Source organism: Prinia subflava, chromosome 5 (assembly GCF_021018805.1).
Source record: "Prinia subflava isolate CZ2003 ecotype Zambia chromosome 5, Cam_Psub_1.2, whole genome shotgun sequence".
NCBI classification, from domain to species: Eukaryota; Metazoa; Chordata; class Aves; order Passeriformes; family Cisticolidae; genus Prinia; species Prinia subflava.
The window spans coordinates 43,183,819-43,210,599 of NC_086251.1; the positions used below are offsets into that span (position 1 = coordinate 43,183,819).

General features: G+C 39.8%; 1 long non-coding RNA gene across 1 annotated transcript; it reads right to left on the bottom strand.

Moving 5' to 3' along the window:
- Positions 1–287: 287 nt before the first annotated feature.
- On the bottom strand, positions 288–13,867 carry LOC134551454 (uncharacterized). Its single transcript, XR_010080579.1, has 3 exons — positions 13,394–13,867; positions 1,079–1,308; positions 288–657 (listed from the first exon to the last, which is right to left on the bottom strand). It is a non-coding gene; the product is annotated as an uncharacterized LOC134551454 (long non-coding RNA).
- Positions 13,868–26,781: the final 12,914 nt, after the last annotated feature.

Genomic DNA, 26,781 nt, shown 5'->3' on the forward strand with positions numbered 1-26,781 from the left:
AATGATGGAGAAGATGAAAAAGACATTTGAGAAATGCCTTTCTTATTTCAAATGCTTCACTTTGCCTTTCAAGAGTGTGTCCAAATGGGGCATAATGTTTCTTTTACTAGGGGCAATGTATAACCCTCGTACATAGTTCTAGTTACAATCTAGTTCCATCTTTCCTGCTCTGCAAATAATGACTGCAAGTTTAAACTGGTCTTTGGTTCTGCAGGAAACGTTATTTTATTGTAACTTCTAATTGTGAATTACAATTATATTTGTAATTGGAGAAGTCTGTGGTTTTTCTTAGCATGAGGAAATCTCTAGCGTTTCTAGTAGCCAAAAACCTTCAGGCTTCTAGGAAATGTCCAGATTTCTTTAACGATGCAAGCTAGGGCCAGGATATGAAACTTCTTGAGTGAAGACAGCAAGATCCTGCTCACAACAGAGAAGATTTTGCCAGTGTAATTTTCTCAAGGCTGAACTCTTAATTTTGTAGAAGTTCATGAAATAGGAAAACAAAAGTTTTATTTTTGTCTGTTGCAGGCCTGGTCTTCTCCAGCACAGACCATGTTCTTCTTACTGTGGGCAGTGGGAGTACAAGGTCCCCTCAGTGCCTGGGAACTCAGCAACAGCCTGCAGCACCTCATGCAGCAGCTTTCCTGCACAGACCACCTGCAAAAGGAGCCAAGGGCAGAAGGTGTGGGTCTTCTCCTCACTCATTGAAGATACACAGAAAAGCAGCCAAAATGACACACAAAAATGACATTCTACCAGCTGAAAAAAGCAATAGCTGGAGATCAATCATTGATGGATGTACCAGATTACAATCTCTATACTACATAACCAAGCAGCAATTATAGATCTTTTAGGATGTTCTATCTAAAGATACCACATAACCCTATAACAATGATTTGTGTACAGCAATCTTCTTTATGCTTTTTTTAGCGTTACATTATACATATTTTAGCATGTTCTATCTAAAGATAACACACTACCCTATAACAATGATTTCTGTAATGATGTGTGCAAACTCAAAAAGATTGAAGGACTTTGAATTAGTTAAAATCTCATATTTTTCATATATAGTATTTACCTGAGTCACACGGAAACTGATATTTTCTGTTTCTCTAAAGCTCAAGAGTACAAACAAATGTTTTTGGAATACACATTTTCTGTGGTGCCTCTAAAAGCATCTTCCCTGAGCTTGCAGATTCTGAATAAAATTGATACTTGCAGTGCCATCAGCCAGCCAAGAAGACCCAGATGGACGTTTTGAAGTCTCATAGTCCAGAAAACCTGCAGGGATGTCCCATGAGAAGGAATCTGGAAGTCATGAGAAACGTGGTATAGACAGCAGTCTTAAGGTTCTCTGGCTATCTGAACTCAAGGACTTTCAGACATATTATAGTCAATTTTAGGGAAAATTCCCTGTGGAACAGAAAAATTTTAAGATTAAGAAATGGGAAATGCCTGAAAAAACATGTGAATTTAAATTTCAGAACAAATATATTTTGTCATTTATAGGTCATTTATTATGCTGCAAAGAAGAACCTGGTGGTAGTGGTGAATGAGAAACTGGGCACGAGCAAACAGTGTGCACTTGCAGCCCAGAAAGCAAACCATACCCTGGGCTGCAAGAAAAGAATCCTGACCTACAGGGCGAGGGAGGTGGTCCTGTCTCTCTGTTCCACGCTCATCAGACCCCACCTGGAGTGCTGCATGCAGCTCTGGATCCTCATGAGGCACAGGAAAGATGGGGACCTGTTGGAGCAAGTCCAGAGGAGGGGCACAAAAATGAGGAACCTCTCTTGTCAGGATGGCCTGGAAGAGTCTGGGGTTTGGGAAGATCTGACTGCAGTCTTCCAGTAGTTAAAGGGAATTTATAAGAAAGATAAGGACAGCTTTCTGGCAAGGCTTGTTGCAGTGGACCTTTAAACTAAAAGATGGTAAATTCAGACTAGGTATAAGGAAGAATTTTTTATGAGAGTGGTGAAACCCTGGAGCAGGTTGCCCAGAGAAACTGTGGATGCTCATTCCTGGAATCAAGGTCAGGTTGGATGGGGTTCATTTCAGAGGCAGCTGGACGAGGCAACCTTTAAACATTCCCTCTGATCCCAGCTATTCTGTGATTCTATACTCCTAGCAGATCTTCTACATCAGAAATGCTACAGAAGCCAAAAAACCTACAAGTTATTTTAAGAATCCACCTTCAGTCTGGCTAAGACTAATTTCCTAACACCCTTAATATATCTCAAGGATGTAACTATTTCACAATGCCTTTTTTTGTAAAAGTGGTAGCACTCTATTTGCAAGAGTTACATGGAAATACACATCACCTTGCTTGAGATGTCTGAAAAAACAGCTGTTTTTCCTTTGCAGTGCAGCATGAAATAGGGACTGAGTCAAGTTATAGAAATTTTCCTTTCTAATAAAATTGAGGTTAGACATGGAAAATTATCCCATGAACAAATGAGAGCTTGAATCTTAATAGAAACATTTCAAAGAACTCAGGGAATTTGGCTATCCTATTCCTGAAGGAACTAAAAACAAATTAATACAATTGTATTTTCTTATGACCCAATTTGTAATTGTTTTAAATTATTTAAAAATCCACGGGTAAATCCTATTTTAAAACAAAAACATTTTAAAAAATTAGATTGCTTATTTTAGACACTGTTGCTACTTGCTACATGTGATGAGCTTTAAGTAGACCATACTTTGCTTTGATATGCCCATGAACATTTCTGACACCTTAAAAGCAATGATTACAATCATTATCTTTGTCATTTCAGCAGCATTAACAGGTTTTATAAGAAATACAGTGTTTTTATTTAAGGTACATTTTGTCCCCCAGAAGGAAATTGTTTGCTTCAAGGCAGGGACTTATAAAACAAGATATCCAAGACTTTTTTCCTGTCTGCTCCCCTAGCGCCACAGCAAGGCATGAAAGGACTGTGCCCTGGAACAGGGAAGATCCTACAGCTTGTCTTTAGTGGTGGCTAGGCCTGCCCAGGAGATCCAAAAGGCCTTTTCCAGACTTCCAGCGCTGGAAGTCTTGGCTTCACAGTAGGAGCCTGAGACCCCTTCCAGCAGGGTGGTGAAGCCCAGTCAGGCTGCAGACCTGGAGTGTGCAGCCCTGCCCTGGAAACGCTCCTGCAGCTGCCTAACCCAGAGCTGCAGATGCTGCCTGGCAGAGTTCAATCTGGCCAGGTTCAGAATCCAGGTCAGGCTCAAATTCTCTGTAAGTTTGTTAAAAATGAGACATTTTGGACAACACATTCAAGACTCAACAAAAAGGCATTTTCCAAGTAAATTCTTTTACTGTGCAATTCACAACAAATACCAACTGTGAGTTAGCTCATTACATAAACAGCAAGGGATTGAATTTTGGCTACCTTCAGTAACTCAGTCTATTGCTCTTTCTAAGGAGAATATCAGTCTCGAGTGAGATATTAATTAAGCTTCTTGTTTCTCTTGATACCTATGTGAATGTTACCATATTGTCAGATTTTTTTTACAATCACTAATAGATATTCTTACAAAAGCCTCTAAAACAGGAAAATAATTATCTCCATTTTGAAGCCAAAGTATAAAACACTGGCTGTAATGTACATGGTTGGTAAAGGGTATTGGTGGAAGCAGCAGAGCATTAACCTGATTTTTGAGTTCCTGCTCCAATCTGCTGTGCTGACCTTAGAACTTCTGTTTTCATCTTTTTTTCCCCCTTTCTGTGACAGTACGGTCTCAATGCCACATTTTTTGTCTTTCAGCTGCATCTATTTAATTATGAGTCAGTATCCCAAAAGAAGAACAAAGTGATTATACTGCAATGTGAATTTTCAGAATGTTTATCTGGTCATAGATATATGAATGAAAACAATGTTTGAGCACATAAATAGAAAATTAAAGCTTTATTGTGGCTTCTTTGAAAGCCTGGAATGCGTCTCAGAAGACATGAACGGAAACCAAAAAAAAGTCTTTATTCCAGCTGATAAATGTTTGTTCTCTCAATTCTTAAATCCATGGCAGAGAAAGCTAATGAAACAAGCTCACCAGCAGTGGCTAACTTTACTTTTATTTTGAACATAAGAATATTTTAAAAATAGTCCAAACTAGCGTTTTTTATGTGTTTAATTATTCAGAATATGGATGAAAATAGGCAAGAATTATGTGTGTTAAATGATGAATTATTCTGAGAATAAATACTGTATTTCTCTTTCTTCTTTTTTTTTTTTTTTTTTTTTTTCCAGAAATGTTTTTTCTTTTGCTAGCTGAATGTGGATTTTGAAATAGACTCAATTCCTACAGAACTGCTTTTGAGGGTCAGAAAAATATAAACCATGGCCTCAGACCATCTTCTTGAGTTACACAGTGATTCCCCAACAAGTGAAGAGCCACCTCCAAAGAATTTCCAGACCCTTTTCCTGCGATTGTGGGTTCAATTATGCCATACATCCCTAGTATCTCCAAAACCTAGGAAAGTTTATTCTCATTCTTAGTTTGAGACTAGAGGTATATAGAGGACACCGAGAAAAGATAAAGAGCCAAAGTGCTGAGGCGGATCTGACATGACTTTGTAGGTGTTTGTACTTTAGTAACTTCAGTACAAGTTTGATTCCCAATTCTGTTCACTCAAAGCATTTTGGGGAGACGAGGACATCACTGCCACGTGTAGGGTGAGAGGGGTTAGGGAGCTCCAGCCCCGTTCCTCCTCAGTGACTCCCACTTGCCTGTCATGCAGATAGGACATTCAGAAGCAGAACCTTTTGTTCTAGGAGAGGAAGGGCTACAGTAAATCCTAATCCTTTGTTTTTGGCATCACAAGGGTAACCACAGCAACTAAATGTGATGTGATACAGAAAGGAATGTGACTTCAAGTGCCAGCAGCTGGTGAATGCCTGAGGTGCAAAAATCCTGTTGTGATGTGGATACCCCCAGCAATGCCATATGCATGAAGCAAATGAAATAAACACATCTGAAATACAGAAAAAAAGTTGTGTTTTAGCAAGTGTTATTTCTGCCTCAGACTTCAGTCTTTAGTCTCTTTAATCACCACAAAAAATACTTCAAGGGAGCCAGAGATGTCCTCAAGTCCTCAAGGCACCTCTGTCAGTCACAGGATGGCTATTTATTTAAGAGTTCAGTAGGAAATGTAAGTAGCTACATCAAATTTCTGCATTTCCCATTGTGTTTTCAGAGTTCATTTATTGTCTGTGTTGAATAAACAATGCAGATGAGAGAACCAAGGATAAACCCAAAGTGTGGAGCACTAAACTGCTTACAAGTTGGCCCTAGAACTTTGGATTTGGGAAAGTTCTTTTCCCAGACTCACCTCAGATTTGCCTTAAGAGTATGACAAAGACCTTTTTGTTTTGCCTTTAGAATACCTAGCACAATGGGTCCCTGATCCATGACTGCAGCCTCTGGGCATTGCCGCAGTACAAACAAATAACAATAGCTTGCAGCCAAAGACATTGCTGAGAATTGCTTAGTAGGCAAGCAAGCTTCTTATGGAAGTGTGTGCTCTGAGCACTTGCTCAGTTCACAGAGCCTGGGTTTTCAGAGCACTCTTTGTTGAAAAAAGCAACTGTTGGAAATATCCTCTTGACCCTGAATCAGGGCCAAAAAGATAGAAGATATTAGAGCCTCTTCTCTGTATATATTACATCACTGAAAGAGTCTTCCAGGATATGAGTTTGGTGTGTGCTTGACCAAGGCTGCTCCAATGTCACAGCACTTATGTAAAACACTTGTGGAGCAAACACATAGTAGGAAATAATTACACTACACATCTACCTATTTATGTAGTGCATAAATAGACACAACTGGGAAAAAAAATCAGCAGTTTCAGGCATTGGGCTGGTACACTGAAAGCGTACCTGTTTCCTGGCTCTGGCACAGACATTTGCATGCCCTTTGGCAATTCACCTCTTTCTTTTCTTCCTTAAAACAAAAGGAAAACAAGAATATTTCCCCTGCTTCATAGGCATCATAAAGATTTCCAAGCACTCTTCAACATTCAGATGCTATGAGATGAAGACAGGGAGATATGTAAAAATTCAGACAAGTCCATTGCTGAATTTGGGATGAGAACTCAAGTTGAAGTTATACAGAAAATAATTCTCGGGTTGCATTGCTTCCATTGCATTTTTCCTCCTAAATATGGGTGGGTCTGACTTCAAAAGTATTACAGCCTTTCAGTAATTCCCCAGCTCCACTGAATTTTACATTTCTTCAATAGTTAGAAAACAGTGCCAGTTTTAATGTGTACAGATTGTGTGACAGTTGAGCAATAACCTTGACTTTTGAAAAATATGGCTGTTTTTCTGTGTCTAGGTCCGTTACCACCGGGAGAATATCCAACGTATATTTTCCAGATCATTAGACATATAACACACCAAGTCTAACACAAGTTTTTTTAGTTAAATGATATCAGTAAAATCCCTTTCTGGAGTGCCTTTGCTTCTGAGTGTGAGCCAGCACAGACAGGGTAGGGCTGCACTCTGGTTCTTGCACTTCAGTTTTGTCAGTTTTTCATGTGAAAAAAACTCAGTCTTGATATTAGATTTTAGACCATGACTCTTGTTTTTTTTCTATCCAGAACAAAGTCTGTAGACCAAGTCAATATATTTTATCAGATTAACTAGCAGCCAAGTTTTCAGGCACACGGGTCATCCTTCATGCCTCTTTTTCCATACTCTGCCATCATAGGCCTCACCTGACTTGGTCATTTCTTACAGACAATAAAAGACCTCTCAGGAAAGTCATTCCCTTTGCTGCATCTGCCATCCACTGGGGCAGAAAGAAGAAAACATGACAAACAGCAGTTCCCTATGAAAGAACCATAGAAATGCTGGGATACAAGTGGACTAGCCTCTCCAATGGTGCACACAGGCTCAGCTGTGTAATGGGGTAGCACCACCCTTGCTCTAAGCACAGTTTTTCATTTTCTTGCACAAGAAATTTCTCACGTGAAAATCTGTGAGCCTTGTTTATTCTGTTCCCTCCTACATCAAGAATTTCTTTAAAGCATATGCATATATACAAAGCAATTTTTTCCTCTCTTACCAAAAAGACACCAAAGCTGTAGTTCTATTCCCAGCAGTTAGCTGTTTTCCTACCCATCCAGCAGTTCTTCCTGCCTCCTAATTATTTCTTTTACAATGGAGATACCTTGATTGATTTTTGGAGGGGTATGTTGCATTCCTCTGCAGTTCTCCCTGTCATTTCTGTTCTGCAGAGAACAATTTGGGTGTTTTCAGAATGTTCAGGCAGCATATGGGGACCCTGCTTATCAGCAGAGTGACATCCAGCCACAGTGGTGATGGGTGCTGGTAGAAGTGGGGAGTTGCAATGGCTCTCCTCTTATGCAGGGGAAGCTGCCCCACTGCGCAGCAGAAACTTCTGGCAGCATTTGTGCCTCTCATACTAGAGGCAGAAGATTAAAAAGTACAGGAAGAAAGTAAGGCTCCAACCTGTCTCTTGAACACAGAATTGAAGGGAACTATGGCTTCCATATAGTCATGCAGATAACAACTGACACAAAATACAGACATTCAGGGGGAGAATTAGAGTATAAGAGCAGCTTTAGCAGTTTAAAATACACAGCACCATTAATGATCTTTTTTCAGTCAGACCCAATTACAACTGTTTACAGAGTCCTTTCTCTTTCCCTCAGAGGCTTTGGCTGAATTCCCATTATTTCCGGGACCCAACCCAATTATGCCACTGACCACAGCATTCTGACTGCTTATTGCAATTCCATGGCAGGGACAGGGAACTCCCAGAAACAAGAAAGAGATTGATTTGCTCCACGCTGTACCTGGAAACGGCTTCCAAAGCAACAGGTTATGCCAAATAGCTATGCCTCAGAGCAGCCAATTAATTTGTGCAATTCTAGATTACAGCTAAGGCTATTTCTTATCTTTTCTTTTTGAAAAGCATTTTTTTCCAAGTAAAAAGTATTGGCAGAGTTTCTCCTTGGGTGAAATTTGTGAGCTCTGTATTTTCATGAACACAGTACTAGAAGGCTTCATCAAAAGGTGGTGAGTTGGGGGAAAAGGGTGTTAGGGGTGAAGTCGGATATAACAGGCTAAACTTACAAAGCACTTGTACGTACCAGGGAAACCACCAGTTCTTAGAAAAACTCGTGATATCCCAGGTCTGACCCATCCCAGCAAATGTGCTTACTCACACTGGCAGAAAACATGTTTGAAATGCACTGCAAGATGATTTATTGACATATTTCATACCATTATTTCAGTTTATATCAGCATTCAGATAGGCTGATCTCTCCTACTCAAGATTGTTATCAGCTTTTCTGTCATTGTAGAGTACCATAAGATATTAGCAACCAAGGAAAAAATACACAGGACAGAATAGAAACTCTCCCTTGAAAAAAACAGTTGAGAGTCCTATGTGAGCATAAGGCAGTTCAGTAAGTACAGAGCCAGCACAGCAGCATGTGACAGCTGCAGCAGGAATGCCCCGTGGAACAGATAGCATTGCAGGAGGGCTTAGTCACAACAAAGTGAGGTGAGAGTTGTAAGAACTAGCATTTCTAAGTGAGTCCTTTGCCAAACTCTGAAAAGAAGACACTTGGAGGGACTAGGTTATGAGAAATGCAACTACTGGCTAAAATTAACCCAAATATGTGCAAGCCAGCAGGAAAGTAATTTTAGTTTATATGCAATGTATAAGAAATGCATAAAGGCCTGTGAGCAGATAGGGCAAGTAAGGGAACATTTAATAGCATTCAAGTCTTCTAATCAGATTAAAGAAAATGTCATCACATTGAACATGGATGCTTTTCCGATGGACGAAAAAAATGAGCATTTGCCAAATAATTATATCAGGGACTTTTCCTCCAAATTTTACTTAGCTGAAGTTAACTTTGTGATTTACCTTACAAGGCACAGCACTTTTGGAAAACTCCTACCATCACAGATATGGTCAAGGCTTCATGGTCAACTGCAGCATCTCAGAATCTAGTATCATCACACAATTTTGATTTTTGTCATCCTGAAAGCTGGTGTGACAAAGTAAATGTGAAAAAAGAAGCAGACAGTATCTTCTCTTCCATGACTATGTCCCAAGAAAGTTTTAAACTGTTACTGGAGTATGCATTCTCTTCCACTGGGTTGTTTGAAGGGGGTTTTTGGGGGGGGGAGGAGGGGGGGAGAGGGGGGTTTTTTAGGGGGTTGTTTTGTTTGTTTGTGGGGGTTGTTTGTTTGTTTGTTTTGTAGTTCCTATATCTCATTTTACTCACTCAGCATTCATCTCCTACTATTTCTGCATTCAGAAGCCAATACCCTGCACAGTCCTAGGTCTGGCCATCATAAAATGATTCAGTCAACCCAGCCCAGGATTCAGAGCTGAATTTCTTGGAAGTCTAGGCCTTGAAGGCCTAATGCTTCAACAATTAATCATTTTTTTCCAGAGATTAGGAAATCCTCTGAAGAACCCTAATCCAACTAAACACTTAAGTAGGTGCCCTACTTTCAACATGAGTCTCCTTTGTTGAGTGGAACAAAGAAATACATAGGAGAGTATACTTAAAGTCCAGAAAGGAAACCTGAAAGATGAGGCTGGAATAAGGCACAAGATTCTGATTCCTACTTGCACATGAAAAGTATTCATTCACTACAAGTTTCTCAAATTACTTCGTTAATAAGCAGCACTGAAAAGAAAATATATAAATACACAATAGCCTTCTATTGGCTCTTGGATTTAGCTGGACTAGATCTCACAGAAATCTGAAAAGAACAAAGCCAGTCATTCTTTGATGAATTCTCACCTTTTTCCAAAGAGAAGCCACAGTTTGTATAAATAATAGGGATTTATTTTCTCTGGCCTGATTTTGAGGATTTCTAGTAGGCACAGGAACATTGTTATCATGGTAATCAATGGTGAGAGCAGCACATCAGCTCACTGCTAATATTGCTGAGGTAGTGAGCTGCTATAGCCTAAAATACTGCTCACCTGGATGGGCTTGTGCATTCCACCTGTACATAATACGTGGCCAAGGATTTTGTCACATGGAAACTTCTTGAGACGGAAAAATATAAATGCCCCTTCTTGAAGCTGCAGAGAACTGGATATTACTCTGCTCTACACCTGTTCCTAAGCAAGAATCAAGCTCTTCATGCTGTAACACTCTCCCAAGCGACTATCTGGAAGTGATAAGTCTTATCTGCTTTCTCCACATCTGCATTTGTATAATTTTCTTTTCTCTCTCTGTGACCTGCCTTTCCTTGTCTTTCTGGTCTCCTTTTTCATCACTCCTTTTTGCTTCAGTTAAAAGCAAATAAATATACACATTTCTGTTCTTCAAGCTGAGCTTTTGCACATTTTGTGACCAGAGACTCTATGGCTAAAGCAACATTCATGTGCCTCCAGAGCTGTAAGGCCAAATACTTTGAAAGAATTTGAAAAGGAATTACTAACTGTTGTGGTTTAGGAATGGTATTTTCCAATTTAGAGTTCCCAGTGAAACACTCCAAACCATGCGCTGCTTGTTCACGCTCCACCTCCCATTCTTTCTCTCCCTGTGGTGAGCTGGAGAGGAGAATTGGAAGCACAAAAGGTAAAGATCACAGGTTGAGTTAGGAGTAATTGACTGGAAACATCAGTGAGATACAAAACTGAACAGTCACAGCAGCAATGTTAATAACAGAGTGCACAAGAGAGGCGAACAGTTAACACACGGGCGCTCACTGGATGGAGACTGGGAATGCCCCCTTGCTCCGCCACGCTTCCTGAGCAGGAGGAACCCCATCCCAACCACCCCTGCACATGGTGTGAGGTTGTATAGACTAAACTGAGCCCTAGTCATGGCCCTCCTGGTACCGCAAAAATTAACCTTGTCCTGGTTGGATCCAGGACACAGATGAAGAAGAGATGCATCTTTGGCATCTTTCCAGCTCAAGGGCAGTGGGAACTAGCTCATAGACTGATACTAGCAGTGTTAATTCCTTTATGTACCTTCTGTTCTTTAGATAGTATTATAAAATCGTGGATATTACTAAGAGCTATGGCTTTTTTTTTTTTTTTTTTTTTTTGTCTAGGTCACTATATTTTAGGGATGTTTACCCCTAGCTTTTTCTCTCATCCATTGTTCTAGTGTTGTTTTACTAGTCTCCTAGAAAGAACACCTCCTAATACCACACTACTGCTTGCCTGTCTGCCCTCCTTCTCTCTCTCTCTCTCCCTGTTGCTTCTTTAATCTGTTTACTTTATAAGGTTAAAACCAAGCACAAGCATTTCTGTGTTTCAGATGGTTATTTTCCATTCTGTTTGCATTTCTGCTTTTCAGAAGCTTTATGATTCTGTTAGTGGCAAATTTTTTGGGCCACTACCAGGCAGGTTCTAGACCGATCATGGCATTTTAGGTCAGAAATATAACTATTCATTTAAAGAACCATTCTCACATTGATTCTTCTTTATAAAGCCCTGAGGCAATGAAAGACCACACAACCAAATACTATTTCAACATGAGACAACGGGTCACTTCAGGTTTAGTGACTACTACGATACTATATTTATTCTTCAAACCCCCATACATACTGTGGAACTTGTTTTTCATGTACGCTGTAGAATTTGTATTGTATGTGTTGAAAGACTTTTTTTTTTTCTTCCTGGTAGTGGGGAATCTGTGTTATTTGCACATTGCAAAACTTGTTCCACAGGTATGTTGTGAAATTTTATTGGGTATTTCACAGTTTGTGATTGATGTCATGTAAAAGTTTTCCAGCTCAGTTTTGTGTTTTACTCATTTATGAGTACTGCATAAATGTGATTTGTTGTCTGGTTTTCCTGGGATGCAAGGCTAATACTACTGTTTAAAAAGTCAACACTAACTTATACATTCCTTTATGACCCTGCAAGAATTGTTAAAGCACAACTGTATCTGTGTGTATTCTTTAGCATGGAATAGAGTAGTATTCAACCCTGGTTGTCTTAAATAGGCGTTTATGAAATTGAATTTACTGGAAAATTGATTCCCACTTGCTTTTATAGAAATACGTGGAGTTTTTTGATATTATTGTTGGGGTAACCCCAGTAATTGATTAAAAATCCGTGTGTTTTGAATAGGCAACTACCACTGAGTTAGTGAGTTTCACACAGCAAACTGGCATGTATTGTATCTGAGTGTATAGCCCAAGAATATATACAGACTAGGATTCTAGAAATGCTGCTAAGGATCCTCAGTGAAAAGGAAAGCATCTATTCCTCTTCATGAACATTTAGGCCTGTATTTATTTTCCAAACACAGTAAATCATGCCTACCATCTCTAAGCTTCCCCTGCTCCCTTTCTCTTTGTATATGACAAAAGTGCTCATGTTTTCCTACTTAGGAAAACTAAGACCATTCTGTAATTGAGGAAGAAATATGTCTAAGAATGGTAGGATCACTTGAAGTGTCAAGAGGAAGTCACTATATGACTTAAAGGAACCTGTCTAAATTATTTGTCTTTGTCTCTATTTTTGTATGTAAAATACAATGAAAAAGGATAAGATGTGATGTACCCACCCATCCCTTTGTTCTGCTGTTCCAAGCAAGTCTAAGTTCTAGGTAATTAAAATATCTTAGCTTTATTTTAAAATTAGCCCAAATTCATTATTTTTGGTGGTAAGTAATTTCAGTGATTGAATTAACAGCCTTTTCACTTTCATAGGCTGCTACACCTCTAGTCAAAGTATACCAGACCTAATATAATTAATGTCTTCATTTCACCACTGTGTTTAAAGAACTGTGCTTGTAACAGAGCCATTTTACCATGCTCACACTCCAACTGCAGTCCATTATTGTTAGTATCTGGATCACTTTACAAATGCAAACTATTACAATTATTCATGTCTGAAATGGCTTCTACATTTCTCAGTCTTGGCTGGAGCCAAACAGGAGCACCAAAATACTACAGGAAATGTTTTCTTTGTAATATATTTGGGCATACACCAAAAACTAAATTTTAGGAGCATTAGGCTGTTTATAAAGCAGGCAAGCTATTGTACTCTCCTTCACCAAAAAAGAGCTTGAGTTTCCTTGAGATTTGTCTACTTCTGTGCTACTGACAAAAAGTTAATTTACACTGGGAAAAAAATTGAAGATCTGTCTAAACTGACTCCCCTTCCAGAAATTAGTAAGTATTTTAGCTTACACAAATCAAGTTTTTTATAATAGATCTTTCTGAATAAGAGAAGGTTCCAAAGAGGCAGGCAAAACCAGACATCACTTCTGTGGCATCCTGGTATCTCCCTTGCACTGGCCCCAGAGCAGGGCTGGTCCTTGCCCAGCACTTAGAAAAGTATTGAGATGTGGACTTAGGAGAGTGCTCCCCACTCAGCTGTGGAAGGGAGGGAAGGACGACCACTACGTGCAAGCACTAATTTGAAATCATGCACCTACCTTGTTTCATGATTTCAAGAAGCTAGCTCTGAATGGCAACATTTCTTTCCTTTTATCACCAGCCTTAAGTTTCCACTCCTAGGGAAGCAGTGGCGGCCAGAAACCTCGCGCTGTCCTGGGCTATGCCAGGTCACAGTAGGCAGGAAACCATGCTGGGCTGTCTGAACCATGACTGCCTCAGGTCAGTGGGTATTTGACTTGCACATACCTGAAGTAATGTGTGCAGCATTGAAATCACCCTTCTCAAATGAGCGCGTTTGCTTCCTCCACCGCATGCACTCCCAGAGGGACCAAACCTTTTTCTCAGTATGTACGTAAGATCTGCTGCCAGCATATGAAAGATGATGAGCAAGAAGATATTATTGCTTGGTTTCAACAGAAGAAACTATTGTTTAGTCAGCAAATGGATAATTATCTTCTAATTAATCAAAATGATCTTGAATCTAAAGAGGATTTACTTTAGAACAGAAAAGTGTTGGGAAATAAAATCAACTTCCTCCCCACCCAGACTTTTCTGTTTTTCTCAGACTGAACCAGAAATAATTCATTTTGAAAGTTCAGAAATAGTTGATGAACTCTTGCTTCTTCCAGCTCTTCTGTGTTTTGTCTGCACTTCTGGGTTCCAGGGAAATCTGCAAGTAAATGTGAAGTAATGGTCTCATGGCATTTTGGCAGGAACCCCTGGAAGCCTCACAAAACAGCTTTTTCCAGACTCAAAGCTGATTTTAAAAGAGCACAACTTCAGCTATTTAAGAAATACATTCTTTCTGTCAGAAAACTTACTTTTTAGTGTGCCAGCAGTCATGAGTAAAAACCATCTAATTAAAAAAGCCATGAAAAAAATATACAAGAATCAAGTAAAAAAATTATGGAGACAGCCTTGAGGTGACAATGTTAATATCTGAGTCTAGTTCAATATTTGAGGACATTTAGATACAGAAATAGAACCTATGTTCGGGTCTTATTTGCAGTGTGAATCTCAACCAAACAATCTTTACAATTGTCCCTATCCCCTCAGTTAATCTATCATTAATGTATTAATGATATAACATACGTATTGTTCCATATATAAACAAGTTGCTGTCACACCAGAATCTACTTTCACATGCAAACCCAGGTTTAGAAACCAAGTATGTATAAGGAGGTTGTCTCTTTGGGTGAAAGAGAGCACTTTTAGCTGGAATAAAGCAGCCACAGCTTTTGTAGTGAAAGAGACAGTTATGCAGCAATGAAAGTTTTGTAGAGTGGCAAAGTAGGAGGGCCTCATGTCCTGCTATCTGCCTACAGACCACAGTGCCTGATCCTCATCCCCTTGGACAGGAAACAAAGACAGGTTGATGGCAGCTCGCTTGGCTCTTTAATCTTCTAGGTGATATAGGCATTCTCTGTGCCTCATATGACCATGTGTAAATTCTAAAATGATATAAATGCATTATTTCTAAAAATCTGAAAACCTCCACAGTTACATATATGCTGGGACTACATATATTTTTAAGCTAAAAAGCCATGAGCATGTAGGTTTTTACTGATCTCCATTACTAATTTTGCTAAATGAAAATCAAATTCTGCAAAGCGTATTTTGATATGTACAGTGACTTTCCATTAATTTCAATACAGCTCTTAAAATCATGGCTTTGTTAAAGTCCAGGAGAGTTTGGTCTGGCTCAGTCCTTAATAAACACTATTTTCTGGTAAGATCTGATTTTTCCCAAAATTTTTCCATTGCTTTATTTCTGAGTATTTAAACACATGTAGATTGATTTGACCCTGCATCTTACAGAGTCCCTAAATGTTATGCAACAGTAACAAAAATCAATATCAAAGCTGTGTTCAGTGCCACTGCACATTCATTCTTTCACTATATTTGCACAAAATTCTACCACAGAAAGTCTGAGCAAGAGGAAAGCATTTGCTTATCCCTGGCAAAGGGTCCTACAAGGCACTGCTTTGGAGCAGCACCACAACTCATTTTACATGGTCACCTCAAACAATTCCTTTCCAAATGAAAATCACTGCAGTGCTGCAGGACGTGACACACTGATCTCTAACCACAGGTGATGCTGGGGAACAGAATTCATTTTGTCTTCTCACAAGGGTGTGTTCCAAAGCAAGAGCCCTCCTGACCTATGCATCAGAAAAATGGAAAACTTAAATCAGAATCACACTTCACTGGCAAATAAGTGGATTCAAATTTTTAGGCCATGCAAAGCAAAATTGCAAGACATGTTTGCAGGAGCCTGGATGCCAGCCTAGATTTACAAGTTTCATATTCACATGTTTGATCCAATTTTCAAAAAACAGTATTAGAGAACAATGTTCACATGATAAAATGTTTAAAAAAATGAACCTGCTGTTCTGAAGGTGAAACAACAAAAAGCCACCTGTGCCTTCACAGCCCTTGTCAGGGCTATACATACCTGAGGAAATGCAGATGAGTGACTTAAAAGCATATTTGTTTCCACATATAACACACAAACAATATATTTGCCAGAAGGCTGACCTCAAGGATCATGGAGGATATATCCCAAAATTCACCAGGGAGAGACTGCAGAAAGATCTTGAGGATCCTTATAATAAATAAGCCATTAAGCAGATTCAGTGTCTACAGCTTGCTGATGAAAGCTGCTGAAATTATTCATGCTGGAAGTTCACCTAACAATAATCTCCTATGTGCAGTGTTTGCAGAGAAGGCAGAGGTGCCTGGATAAAAATAGGTACCCTAAAATTCTCTATAGGTGTGTAACTCTTTAATCTCCTCAGCAAAATGTCAATTGTGCTATATAATCACAAAAATGCATACATACATAGATGTAAGCACACAGACAAGCTCCAATTCCAAAAACCATGTAAGCTAATTCACTCTCCTGTTGGAGAAACGAGCACACTCGTGCTTTAATCTTTTCCTATGGGGAGGTGTCCCGGCTCCAGCCAGAACAGAGTGGATTTTTTGCAGTAGTCAGGAGGGGGTATGGCCAGGGCATGGAGGTTATCCTGTACCACCTCACATCATTGCTGGGGTGGGCAAAAGGAGGAGAAGGAGCTCCTTCCAGCAGAGTCAGCGTGGCAGAGGGAGTGTTGGGGTGAGGCTGGTTCCAAAGCAGAGGGAGAGGCTGCTCCTGAGCTGGAGGGAGCGGTGGGGCTGGCGGCACAGGGAGCAGATGGGTATTGGCTATTGCTGGGAGTTTCCGGGATGAGCAAGGATGGTTCTTTTCTTGTACCCTCTATTTGGTTTCTGCTACTGTTCATTTTCTTAGCTCGCTGCTGCTGTTTCCAGTAAATTGTTCTTATCTCAACCCATGATCTTTATCTTTTGTGCCTCCAGTTCTCCTCTCCATTCTGCCACAGAGGAGGGTGAGGGGAAGGGTGGAAGGAGAGAAGTGTGTGAGTTAGAGTGATTTCAGGGCAACTACTACATTGGAGAGTATCATTCCTAAACCATGACAGGAAGAAAAGAGAGCTGTTCATCATGAGTGCCCAGCACAGCTGGAAGGGGCAGCTTGTGTCCTAGACACTGCAGAAGAGAGCTCTGTTCTCTTCTAACTGAACCATACCAGCAAAGGGCTGCTCTACCCCCCAGGCCATCACAGTCTTCTGCTCCTAGTGAGGTGTAATGACAAAGGTCAGTTTCCCAGTCCTCAACCCTCCCCAGAGTGACAAAGGGGATATTCCTACCATTTCCCTCATGCTAAAATTATTTACTGTAATTTCCCCTTTCTTACTAATCAGTTTCTTGCTATACATGAACCCTTAAGTGATGTAAATGGGTTATGACATGAAGCTACAGGTATTTTGGATAAATCCTTCTATTATGTTGTCTCAAGCCCATAAGGGCCACCAGTGACAAACCAGTGTAATCATTTAGTTGACTCTTCCATCTCTCTTTACAGTGAATTTCTGACAAGACTTGCTTTTACAAAGGGAGACTAAATAATGACAAAATATCCTAAAAGGAGCAAGTCCCTAACAAAATACCAAAAGCAACAACAACAACAACCAAGTAAGCACCTTAGATTCAGTTGCTGCAAAACTGCTGGCTGAAATTTTTTTCACTTATAGCCCATGCAAAGCCAATGCTCTAAAACTGGAGTGTGAAAGGAGTTCACTGCAAGGGATTTCTGCAGCAGTCTATAGCCAGGGCTAAGCAGGGACAACTGCACATGCCCACCTGACTTTCAGTGTACAAAACATGATCAGGAAGAACATTTGGTCAGGAATAAAATTTTGGCTACTTCTTGTGTCCACAGAACAGAATTTGAGGACTTTGGTCCTGACCTCTGGGTCAATACCCATACATGGCCTGAGCTGAAGCACCTCAGTTGTGTTATGAGATTTCTTTTGACTCTCTATGTGTGTGGGGGTGTGTTGGGGGCAGGAGTAGTAGGAGGGGGTAATGTGTGCTTGCAAAGCACTGTTAAGAACTTTTTGAAATGAAGAGCATTGTTGCATTGACTTAGATAATGCATCTGGAATTGGTTTTCTGTTAAGATACAGTACATAACTCTCAGGCATGTTTGTGTTTTCAAAAACTGCTTTCCTCAACTACATAGTAGTTGTGCTTTTAAACTCTTTTTTTCTCCCCCAGACAAAAGACAGAAGCTTAAACTCTCTGATAATGACATGACTCCAGCCATTAGGGCCCTCGGCCCTGGTGTTTGTCATTTAATCCACTTCTGTGTGGTGGTTTTTATAGGAATTCTCTTTATAGCTAGCACTCCATCGTTAATAAAATGGACAGCACATTTACTCATTAGAGAACCTTTCTTCAGAGAAACAGTGGGAGGAAAGAGATTAGGAGATTATATAACCAAACCAAATTAAAGGCAATGTCTTAAAATATTTAAATCATAGGGCTCCTTGCCATTAGCCTGTCTGGGGCTGCGATGCCAATACAACTTTCCATTGCATTTTCCCTCTTCTATCCTCTTAAAACAAGCACCCACATCAGAATATCCTCCTAGATGTTTACTGAACCTTTCATATTGAAAGGGATCCAGAGAGCTATGCAGACTGTGTGAGTTGAGGGCAAGATACAGTTCTGAGGCTGTTCACATCCACATTGCTTTTTTTCTATATGTATCAATGAAGTGTATCTCCCAGCAGCTAACAAATTCAAATCACATCAGCCCTCACTTTGCTAACAATAGAGTTTAACTTTTGCAGCTGTTTAGTTGCACCAAGCAAAAGCTAAGGCCTTCTGATCCATGAGCATATTGCACAGGACTGAAAGAGCACTGAGTCTTTTCAGGTCAGCAGAATGTGCTGACCCTCGCCATGCCAACACTCACACAAGTGCCATGGAAACATTGGTAACCACAAGGAATCGAGGCTCTAGTTTTGTTTTTCAGTCCAAGCTCACCAGAAATCTCAGAGCTTCTTATATCTCACAGCTTCCTACAGAGCAATTTCTTTGCTGTGGGTAGGAAAAGTAGAAATCGTGGTGTTTGCCCCACCTGCCGATTATTTATAAGGTTATAAAAAATTTGCAGGTAGAAAAATGTCAGCAGGTGTGTCTGCAATTCAGACCTCATCATCCATGACTGTTTTGGTCCATCTGAGCTGTTCTTCCTATACTGGGAGTAGTACTGAGGTTAGGAGCACTCCTAACCCACCCCATTTGTGTTCCACACCAGAACTGTGTTGGTCTCAGGTAATCTGCTCTCTCCCATTCAGTCATTAAAACTGTGCCTTTCTTGAATTATAAACTCTGTCAATAGTTTTGCTATTTTCTTCATAAAAATATTTTCTTATCATGTACATTCTTTAGCAAAGAATTGCTGTTTTTCCCTTCTGGCTCTGTAATGGCATATACCCTTTGCAGAGCAACTTCTTGCCTATTCTGCTGCTCAGTCACACTCCAGAATTTGCATTAGCACTCTTATGCTATAATTCTATTCTGTATCATTTTATGTAATCATGTAATTTTTTTTTTTTTTTTTTACATAGAGTTTTTGTAGTAACATAAATTAAACTCACAAAACTCTGGAAAAAATGTTCCCTACTGAGTAGCAGAGGAGTATTTATAATTGGTTTCTTCTGATTTTTTCTATTACCTGTCCTATCAGTGTGAGTTACCTAACCTCTGGGGATGAACTGATCTGCAGATGTGTCAGTGTTCGGGTGTTTCTCAAAAGGCGTATTTACATTGGCTTAAGTTATAAGGGGATGGCAATTCAACTCTTCCCAAATAATCCATTCTTTCAAGATATCTCAAGATAGGAACTCCACAAATACAATAAACAGTGATTGATATCATTGTGGAAGCTGGTGCTTCATTCAACATTTGAACACATGGAAGAGATCAAGAAAATTCTGGCAAAGAAAGATGAATCTATGGCTACTTATACCATGCCAGAGCTTATTAGCTGCAGAGAATTTCTGATCTGGAGAAATCAAACTGGGATGGTGACTACCATGAAATTCACTGTGAGAAGGACTAATAGAAGAAAACACTTCAAGGAAACAAGATTTACCCCAAGGCCTATTAAATTCTCTTCATAGTCCTGTTGTTGCTTCCCCTTATATCAGTAAAACCATATTTCCTCCAAGTCACCTAAGGAACAAAATACATGGGGCAAAAAATACTTCAGCTAGCAATATGTAACTACTCTTTCTGACATCACAATGGAATATTTTGCATTTGATTAAACCATTAATAGTAAAACATTGCTTATAAATCAGGATGGGTTTTGGCATCAAAACAGTAAAGGAGAGCCAAAACAACATTTCTTCTCTTTTAGGTGATCCAAAAGCATTTATGATCTGCCTTTAAATATAAAAAAACCCCTCTTGACTGTTATATTTTGACTACCTTTGTATTTTAGCATGAATATAAGAAACAACAGCAAAACAGAAAGGAACCCTACAACTTTCCATCTGCAATCTCAAAATAAACACAAGGAACTCAAGATACTATGTCATCTTGGCTACCATAAGGTAGTAAATAACGGGTTGGTCTTGCTCCCAAACAGGGTAATGATGGCATTTCATTCTACTCCAGTGGGAAAAGAACAGGGATAATATACTCCAGCTATTCTGAGGAATTAATTGGTACAAGTCCTCCCATTTCAGGAGCTCATTAGCTGTTCTTAGTTCTAAATGAGTTGGGCATTTCAGAAACATCCTTTCATTTCACCTTTGTTAAACCTAGTAGCACTGCTGATAATATTTATTTCAGAGCTGATTAACTCCTTTTTAAATGGCTTACTAAAACATGTGCCACCTTTCCTCAAAGCTAATGCCTATTGTTTGCCTTAGTTGAAAAACTGGCTTACCATCAAAGACATTTCTTAAAATTTCTGTGTATTATTAAAACTTGTCTTTGCCTTCATGCATTTCATTAGGGAAATGTTTGACTGGTTCAGATGCATGTGATAAAAATTCATGTGCATATAAGCATTTTTATCTAAATTCTGTGACTTTTAAAAGGTTGACTGCAGGAGAATGTATTCAGTGCAAGTAGTTACCTTAGATGGACACAGCTTAAATTGTCATTCACAGGCTGCAGGTGATACCGGACCTGATTGCTTCACCAGCAGGATGGATTTTCTCATTTTTAAATATTTTAGGAAAAGAAGGGTCTAATGGATGTAATCACTACATCTAGGGACCCAGTGTTAGCGTAGGAAAACATATAACCACACAGAGGCGATCATATGCGGTTCTTTATTCTAGAGCGCGGGACACCGGGGTGATAATACACCCAAATCTGATGTCCAAAGCATACAGAGTCGATTCGTGATTTTTATAGTTTAAATTATACACATGTTAACTAACCCCCACCCCTAGATACTGATTATCTTATTCCTTAGTTACTATCTTAAATCATACTTACGCTTCTACCCTGATCCACACTTGATTTGGTTAAAACAATAGCATGGAGCTGTTTACCGAAACTGACGCTTGTTCCCAGCTAGCTGCGTCAAGTTCCAGTTGTACGTTCTCTACTTTCTTCCCCCTATACATTACTCAATCTAGAAATTATATTTTTTAACCCTCCACTAACACCAGTGAAGTCTTATGTCAGGTCAGCCCTATGTTCTAAGAGCCATATTTGCTGTTCTTTTTACATTTGTCTGTATTCCAATAGTATAAGTGTAAGGAAAGGGTTGTTGTTGCTAAAGTCAATGAAAAGACACAGGAGCTGCATAAAACAGGCACTGAACTGAGCATGTGCTCCTGTTTTTACATTCAGCAGTCTGAGACTGGAAAACAGGTCCAAGAGGGAGGGCAGAAAGCTCATGCTTTCTCTCTTTCTCTCTCTATGGGTCTGACACCCTGCCAGGGGGCCTGGGTTCCTCACCGTGTTCTCTGCTTGGAGGTTACTCAGCGTAACCTCCAGGAGGAGCAGAGCACTGCTGAGCAGACTACCAAATTAATTAAAAACTGGACCTGACAGAACCACAGTGGCCAGAGTTGACTTCACCATGGCCACACAGAGGATGACAGCACAGAGCCATTCTTGGTGAGTGGGAGCCCCCAGTGCCAGGGCTGGACCGTGGAGCTCCTCATCAAATGAGGCCTGGCTGCACGGCTGAGGAGGAGTGGTGCAGACAAACACATCCCAGTGGCCTGCACTTTTAAATCTGTTTGGGTTTACAAGTGGATTTTAAGAGGCTCAGGGTTGCTCTGTGACAGTTTTCAGCTTCATTTCAGATAGTTGCAGCTGAGAACCCTGAAGCTGCCAAATTTCCAGTGAAACTATTTGTTAACTTTCAGTTTATCACACAGATGATATACATGGTTATCATGTTTCTTGTGGGTTTTTGTTTTCCTCCACACTCCATAAAAATATTTTATATTTATTCCAAAAGATGCCGGAATGTTTGCAAGTTGAGAATAGTAATCTTCAAAATGTGACATAAGAACTTATGCTTCTATTTATTTAACTCATAAAAAAATATATCCCTGGCTTTTGCTCAAACCATAAATGTTTCTCTCAAGGAAGGATTTATAGGTCTCAAACTCAACACATTTTGCAGCTGCTGACACCTACAGAAACCTACACATAGTTCTTGTAGGGTACATTATTTAGCAGTTATTTTGTTTTATGATTTCTGACTTGGCACACTGTCTTTTGTATATTTTACTGTCTAAAAAAATGAAAGTGTAGGGACTAGGGGAAGCAGCAGTAGGAATGTGAATAGGACTCTTCAAGAACAAGGAGACAAAGATATCAGTGTCTCGGACTGGGTGGGCAGAGTGTGACAGATGAGGTTCCATCTGCCCTGAGACTGCAAGAGGTGATACAGAACTTGGGCAGAATGGCAGAGAGCAAAAAGCCAGGCTGTGGTCCTGGAAGATGGAGAAATAAAATGTAAAAAAAAGGCTGGAGAATGGGTTATAATAGAGACTTTGGACACTGGCCTCAATCTAAACAGTCAGTTCAAGAGAGTCAAATTGAACTGGTTCAAGCACAGGTTACAGAGCATAAAGTCACAAAGAAACAGCGCTTGGTGCTCTGCAAACAGATACAACTACCCTTCCTAAGGAGTTAATAGGAAATTTAAGACAGAAAATATATTTCAGGCCTATCCAGTAGTTGTTGATACCTTCAACTATAAATAAATGAAGTAGAGGAAACTGTCAGAGAAGATGTTTCAGAAAGGAAGCAAAAAGAAATTCTACTGCATTTGTGGACATTATTTACACACAAGAGATTCCTGACCTGGTCTTACCTCAGTCATAACCCATGTCAGGAGAGCATATGCCTTATGTGATGGTTTGCTTTCATATTCCTAGCAAACCTAGCAAACCTTCAAACTCCTCTTCAGATCAAGGGCAACCCGGGCATGGAAGAAACACAGGACTGGATCTTTGCTTGCAAACTGTGCAGGGCTATGTTGCTCACAAGAGCATTAATACACAAAATGGAGGGAGAATAAATAACACAGAACACGGACTTGAACAATTTTTCTTTGTTCCCTACAAAATCAAGTTTGTTCTAATTTGGATAACATTCTTCAATGTACAGTAATAAAGGAGACCTCTGAGCCATTTCACACCCCTGTATTTCTCCTTCTCAACTAAATCAGCTGTTATGAACATTTGTCTGTAGGATGGGTAATGATGTAGAAAGAATCAAAAATAATATCAAAGGAAGGGGAAAAACTGTCAGCTGTAGCATGGCTGATAAAGTTACTTTTCAGGTGCTTAGAAGAGCCAAGGATGTGCTCTGATGCATTTTAATACATAGCAGAGACCTATTTTATAGCCTAATCAAATTTGATGGAGTTATTCAGCTTAGTTTGGGCCAGACACAATAGCATATCTCACGGAAAGCAGCATCTGGCTCAATATGATAGAACTCCCACCATAACAAATAATTTAATGAATGCTCACCACTCCCAGAGGTGCTTAAGTTACATAAGCGGATTAAAACACATTTAAACCTGTTAGTGTGCCAGTCCTGAAACACTATTACAAACCAGCTGAAAATGCTGCAAAAGTACAGCTTCTCAGATGCCAGAGTTCTGATTGTGCCATTTTTTTTTTCTGATTTCAGCATCCCATTTGTTTGCCTGGAGCACTGTGTGCTTCTAGCAGGGAGAGCTCATGGTGAGGCAGAAATCTTGTGTGTACTTTTCCACCCGTTTATGAAATGGTCTTCATCAAGAGTAAGCCAGACTGTCAGCTGATGCACAGATTAGGACAGACCCACTGACACAAGCTGGAGCCTTTCCAGTTCACACCATGTGAGAACAGGGTGGTCCATTTCTTCAGATACTTTAGAAATATTTTCTCTTTTACCACAGTTCAACAAATCTCTACTGAAATTATCACTACCTTTTTTTTTTTTTTTTGTCTCACTACTGTTAGTTTCAAAGCATTTTTAAAGTGAGAAGGACATAAGCTATGACCTCCTTCATGGAAAAGTAGCCTGGGAAAGAGGTAGATCAAGTAGCTTGATCTGAAAGAAAAAAAAAAAAAAAAAAAAAAAAAAAAAAAATCAACCTCACATTTGAGAACAGACCTGATGATAAAATTACAAAAACAATGTAGCTATACTTCTTTTATACTAGGTTTTTTTCTCTGACTAGATCTAAGGCTCTCACAGAGCCTATAAGCTATATACATCCAAGCTTCCTTTGCCACAACCAGCAGCTGTTGCATATTTCACTCTTACCCTAAATGGTCTGCTAGGCTGCCAGTTTAGACGTGTCCAACTTCCCAATCCTCCTTTCTGCCTTGGTGACTTCTACTGCTTGTTTACATTGCATAAATACCACACTCCTTCCCAGCCCCAAATTTAGCTCTAAAAGTGCTTTACAGCCCATGAAGGCTAATTTCATCTCACATCTGGCTGGACACATAAAGGAGAAGCCTACAGAGAAAGTGTGATATGAGCAATTTCCCTAAATATAATTAACAAAAGAATTGAAAGAGAGAAACAGAACAAATTTTCCTATAAAAGAAAAAATGTGTTTTTATGGGATAGGACAATGTGAAGAAAGGAGCAAAGGTGTCAAAGGAAAAGATGAAGAATATGAAGCTGTTGCATAAAGCACACTATTGCTGCTGCTTCTACATGAAACAGGTGTCCCAGCTCTTTTATTACAACTCTCTCACCAGCTTTCTTTTCTCCCACAGTGCTTTCCTGTAAGCAGTAGAAAATCAGGAGAGTCACAGAACATGCTAAAAATGGTGATTCAGTTTCAGCTACCCATGCACATTTCTGAATATGTATCAGCACCATTTATCTCAAGTTCACCTCTTGCTGAGTCATATGGCCACATAAGAAGCCAAAAGGAGAACAGAATCATCTCCAGTCACTCTTCTTGTGTTGTGGCTGGATCTGGCAAACTGACAGAGAGAGGAAATATCTGAGCGACAGAAATTTCCAGGAAATCTTTCCAACATGTAACTCTAGTACCAGTAAGATCACTAAGGATAAAGGTAAAGTGTGTTGATTCTCAATCCTGCACTGCTTTGAATTTCAAAAAGTTTGCATTACAGGAACAGAATTCAAGAACTTTAACAAAGTGAAAAGATACTTCCCTTCTATCCTCTGAGATAGGCTGAGGGGAGACCTCACTGCAGGCACAGCTTCCTCATGAGGGGAAGAGGAGGGGCAGGCACTGATCTCTCCTCTCTGGTGACCAGTGACAGGACCCGAGGGAATGGCCTGAAGCTGTGTCAGGGGAGGTTTAGGTTGGATGTTAGGAAAAGGTTCTTCACCCAGAGGGTGGCTGGGCACTGGAACAGGCTCCCCAGGAAATTGGTCACAGCACCAAGCCTGACAGAGTTCAAGATGCATCAGGACAATGCTCTTGGGCTCATGGTGTGATCCTTGGGGTGTCCTGTGCAGGGACTGGTGTTGGACTCAAAGATCCTTGTGGGTCCTTTCCACATCAGGATATTCTGTGGTTCTGATTTGTCAGCTTGTTCAGAAGCCAGAAATTATCTGTCTCACCAAGAGCTGGAAAGAATTTAGTGATTCATTGTCTCAAAGAGTATCTATGCAGTTTAGGGCTATAACATATCATGAGATTTTTAGGATTTAGAACCATATGAAGTGTACCTATGAATAATGAAGGCATTCTGATTTACATAAATTAGGAACAAAAATATTACAGAAGGAGTATAAAACTGGAACAGCCTTCATGTGAAAAAGGTCATGAGAGTCTACTAGACCTCCATAGGCAGTCTGAGCAGGTCACAAAGTTGGTGCTCAGATTGGGTGCCTGATGGGATAAGTTCTCAAAGTGAGAGTTCAGATAGAGAATTGAGGGTTATTTTGCCATGTCCTGTCTCTATCCACTCTTCTACCCAGTCACTGGAACTATCAGTGTGTACAAGACCTTGTTATGGTCCCTCTTTTCCTCTTCCTACCCAAAATCTGAGACACACGGCCATGAATTGGACAGAAGCAGTAGTATTGTATGAGGAATATGAGTTTCCTGAGGTGTCTATTAAGAAAGCTAAATGAAAATTACTCTCACCTTGCTGCATCTCTTGCTTCTTTCTCTCTGTGAAACTGTTAATTTATAAATGTCCTTACTGAAAAGTGTGTGCAAAATACTAAGAGAGTGCAAAGGAGAAACTTTTCCCAACAGGTTACACGTCCAATTTTTCAATGTTTTTTCAAGCACATATTGGAAAATATCTGAGAAGGATTGTTGTGAAGTCTGGGAAGAAAACACTCATGCATTCAGCTTCTATAATTGTACCCATTACTAGAGGGTTAACAATATTTATGCATTATTATTTCAGCAGATCTCCAAAGACCAGGGATGAAATCCAGTTCTGCATTCCAAAGCCACAGTACTGAACTGTGGGCCAAAGGCACAGGGAATGTGACATGGCTGCTGCCTTTCTGTGAAGCCCCAGGCACTCAGAATGAACTTGATGGATCATTGTTTGAAATTTCACAATTGTTATTGAGTAAGATG